Source organism: Sparus aurata, chromosome 2 (assembly GCF_900880675.1).
Source record: "Sparus aurata chromosome 2, fSpaAur1.1, whole genome shotgun sequence".
NCBI lineage: Eukaryota > Metazoa > Chordata > Actinopteri > Spariformes > Sparidae > Sparus > Sparus aurata.
Window position 1 is genome coordinate 29,358,081 of NC_044188.1, and position 4,777 is coordinate 29,362,857.

Sequence of the window (4,777 nt, forward strand, 5' to 3'; positions counted from 1 at the left end):
CGTCACGGAAAGAAGAAATTTCTGAGCAAATGTTTTTGTCTCTCTCACTCTGTCAGTTTTGCCCCTCCACTCTGCTGCACGAACATTCCGCCATACACAATCATTGAAAACCCTGAATTTTTCCAAATCACTCACTGTTATTCAGGACAGTTCAAAACTACACATCATAGGAAAAAAGTTAAATACAACTTAAATACTCAGGACTTGTGCCTACATTTTAAAGCTGAAATGGTGTTCTACGTGAACGTATGCCAGAGTAGGAGATTTTGAAAAACGTCGCAGATTTGCGAGTTTTTTTGAACTCGCCCCATTCATTCCTTATGGGAATTTATCGCAGTTTTTCGCGACTTATGTCGCGAAAGAGTAATATTTCGTAAGCGAATATTAGCAACCCGAGTCCGATCGAGCCGCACATTGAATGAGCGAAAAAATATCATTAAGTGTTAAAATGTTGGGAAATATACTGTGTGTGCGTTTGCATGTATGTGAGTGCAAGCTTAAGCATGGCTGTGTGTGTGTGTGTGTGTGTACATGTCTCTCTGTCTGTCTGTCTGTCTCATGTGTGTCTCCTGTCTGTCTGTCTGTCTGTCCGATGTGTGTCTTCCTGTCGGTCTGTCTGTCTGTCTGATGTATGTCGCCTGTCTGTATGTCTGTCACTCTCTCCTCTCTTTTGCCCAGCTGATTTCGGGTTGCTAGGGTGGACAGTTGGAAGGGGCCCGTAGCAACGGACTGTGAGGGAGTCAGTTGGCCCTCTCCAGTCTGCTTGCACGAACATTCCCCCATACACAATCATTGAAACCCTGAATTTCTCCAAAATCACTTACCATCGTTCAAGGATCACAAGTTCAAAAAACTAAACATCATAGGAAAAAAGTTCAAAGACAACAAACTACTCAAGACCTGTGCCTACATTTTAAAAGCTGGAATGGTGTTTCTAGCGGAATGTATGCCAGAGCAGGAGAATGTTTGAAAAACATCGCAGATTTGCGAGTTTTTTTGACCTCATCCCATTCATTCCTTATGGGAAGGTCTCGCAGCTGTTCGCGTCTTACGACGCGAAGGATTAATATTCTAGAAAACTGAATTATAGCATACAGGTCCGATCAAGGCCGCAACATTGAATGAGTGAAAAATGACGTTTAATGTAGTTTAAATGTTGAGAAATATACTGTGTGTGTGCGTCTGAGTGCATGTGAGTGCACGCTAAGAGCTCTGTGTGTGTGTGTGTCTACATGTCGCTCTGTCTGTCTGTCCGTCTGATGTGTGTCTCGTCTGTCTGTCTGTCTGATGTGTGTCTCCTGTGTGTCTGTCCTGTCTGGCTGTCTGATGTGTGTCTAGTGTCTGTCTGTCACTCTCTCTCTTGGCCCCAGCTGTTTTTGGTTGCTAGGTGACCGTTGGCAAGGGCCGTAGCAACGGCCTGTGAGGGAGCTGATTTGAGAGCAATTTTCTGCCTCACATCTAGGGACGTCAAACTAGTGCTATTTGGTCAAAATCATCATGATATCGACAATTTTTTTCACGATCGAGCCAGAAAGGCCTTAAAGAACACACTCATTAAGTTTTGTGGTCCTAGCTTCAAAATGTGGAAATGGCAGCGAGTTAAAAAAGAGTGCAGTTTTGGAAATCCTTCTCCCGATTTACATTGGAGTAAATGGAGCATTTCAGAGCTACTCTTGTCGATTAGCGGTCGATAATTCAAAACCGTAAATCCTACCGATAAAGTAGACACATTGGGAGAAAGAAGACAAGTGTGGCTACAACTCTGGAAAGTATCACTGTTTTTGAGCCTATTTTGTGGCCAGGATCGTCACGGAAAGAGAAAATCTCGGAGCGAATTTTTGAATCTTGCTCACTCTGTCAGTTTGGCCCTCTCCACTGTGCTGCACGAACATTTCCGCCATACACACTCATTGAAAACCCTGAATTTCTCCAAAATCACTCACCGCCATTCAAGGGTCACAGTTCAAAAACCACACATCGTAGGAAATAAAGTTCAAATACAACAAAAATACTCAGGACTTGTGCCTACATTTAAAGCTGAAATGGTTTTCTACGTTGAACGTATGCCAGAGCAGGAGATGTTTGAAAAACGTTGCAGATTTGCGACTTTTTTGGGCCTCCCCCCATTCATTCCTTATGGGAAACTTTATCGCAGTTTTCGCGACTTATGTCGTGAAAAATTAACATTTCGTAAAGCTGAATGATAGCAACCCGAGTCCGATCGAGCCGCACATTGAATGAGCAAAACATAATCATTAAATGTAGTTTAAATGTTGGGAAATATACTGTGTGTGCGTTGTGGGCATGTGAGTGCACGCTTAAGCATTGCTGTGTGTGTGTGTGTGTGTGTGTGTGTGTGTGTGTGTGTGTGTGTGTACATGTCTCTCTGTCTGTCTGTCCTGTCTCATGTGTGTCTCCTGTCTGTCTGTCTGTCTGTCTGTCCGATGTGTGTCTCCTGTCTGTCTGTCTGTCTGTCTGATGTATGTCTCCTGTCTGTCTGTCTGTCTGTCTGTCACTCTCTCTCTTTACCCAGCTGATTTCGGTTGCTAGGTGACAGTTGGCAGGGGCCGTAGCAACGGCCTGTGACGGAGTCAGTTGGCCCTCTCCACTCTGCTGCACGAACATTCCCCCATACACAATCATTGAAAACCCAGAATTTCTCCAAAATCACTCACCATCGTTCAAGGATCACAGTTCAAAAACTACACATCATAGGAAAAAAGTTCAAATACAACAAAAATACTCAAGACCTGTGCCTACATTTTAAAGCTGGAATGGTGTTTCTAGCTGAATGTATGCCAGAGCAGGAGATGTTTGAAAAACATCGCAGACTTGCGAGTTTTTTGACCTCATCCCATTCATTCCTTATGGGAAGTGTCTCGGAGCTGTTCGCGTCTTACGACGCGAAAGATTAACATTCTAGAGAACTGAATTATAGCATACAGAGTCCGATCAAGCCGCCACATTGAATGAGTGAAAAATGATCGTTTAATGTCGTTTAAAATGCTGGGAAATATACTGTGTGTGTGCGTCTGTGTGCATGTGAGAGCACGCTTAAGCAGCTCTGTGTGTGTGTCTACATGTCGCTCTGTCTGTCTGTCCGTCTGACTGTCTGATGTGTGTCTCCTGTCTGTCTTTCTGTCTGTCTGATGTGTGTCTCCTGTGTGTCTGTCTGTCTGTCTGATGTGTGTATCCTGTGTGTCTGTCTGTCTGTCTGTCTGTCTGTCTGATGTGTGTCTCCTGTCTGTCTGATGTGTGTCTCCTGTCTGTCTGTCTGTCTGATGTGTGTCTCCTGTCTGTCTGTCTGTCACTCTCTCTCTTGGCCCAGCTGTTTTTGGTTGCTAGGTGACCGTTGGCAAGGGCCGTAGCAACGGCCTGTGAGGGAGCTGATTTGAGAGCAATTTCTGCCTCACATCTAGGACGTCAAACTAGTGCTATTTGGTCAAAATCATACATGATATCGACAATTTTTTTTCACGATCGAGCCAGAAAGGCCTTAAAGAACACACTCATTAAGTTTTGTGGTCCTAGCTTCAGAAATGTGGAAATGGCAGCGAGTTAAAAAAGAGTGCAGTTTTGGAAATCCTTCTCCCGATTTACATTGGAGTAAATGGAGCATTTCAGAGCTACTCTTGTCGGTTAGCGGTCGATAATTCAAAAACCGTAAATCCTACCGATAAAGTGGACACATTGGGAGAAAGAAGACAAGTGTGGCTACAACTCTGGAAAGTATCACTGTTTTTGAGCCTAATTGTGGCCAGGATCGTCACGGAAAGAGAAAATCTCTGAGCGAATTTTTGAATCTCACTCACTCTGTCAGTTGGTCCTCTCCACTGTGCTGCACGAACATTCCGCCATACACACTCATTGAAAACCCTGAATTTCTCCAAAATCACTCACCGCCATTCAAGGGTCACAGTTCAAAAACTACACATCGTAGGAAAAAAGTTCAAATACAACAAAAATACTCAGGACTTGTGCCTACATTTTAAAGCTGGAATGGTGTTTCCACGTGAACGTATGCCCGAGCAGGAGATGTTTGAAAAACATTGCAGATTTGCGAGTTTTTTGACCTCGTCCCATTCATTCCTTATGGGAAATTTGTCGCAGTTTTTCGCGACGTACGTCGCGAAAAATTAATATTTTCATGAGAAAAATAATAGCATACCGAGTCCGCCCGAGCCGCACGTTTTGATGTATTTTTTGTTGGTATTCGCTCAACGGTGCGGGGCGTGAAAAGTGCCAAAAAAAGGACGGAAGAAGAAAAATAAAAAGAGGCGCGAGCAATAACAATAGTGGGCTGTGCTCCGCACAGCCCACTATGGACACCTATAGCTCTGCTATAGAGGTGTCCATAGTGGGCTGGCGAGCACAGCCCACTAATAAGAAGAGACACGAGCAATAACAATAGTGGGCTGTGCTCCGCACAGCCCACTATGGACACCTATAGCTCTGCTATAGAGGTGTCCATAGTGGGCTGGCGAGCACAGCCCACTAATAATAAACACCAGAAGAACAATAGTGTGAATGCTTGCAGCATTCACACTAATAAAGAATTTTTGAAGGCGAAGAACATATGTTGTGAATGCCTTCTGCATTCACAACCAATTATTTAATGATTGCTTGTTGTTTCTGTGATTTAATCTGCTTTTAGAGTGCAGTCTAGTAAAGCACACCATCCAGAGAAACGTCCAGACCAGTGGAGAGAACTGCTGAACAGTCCAGACCAGGAGCTGAGCTGCTGAGTATTGAATACCAGAAAATGGAAGAGAGGTGA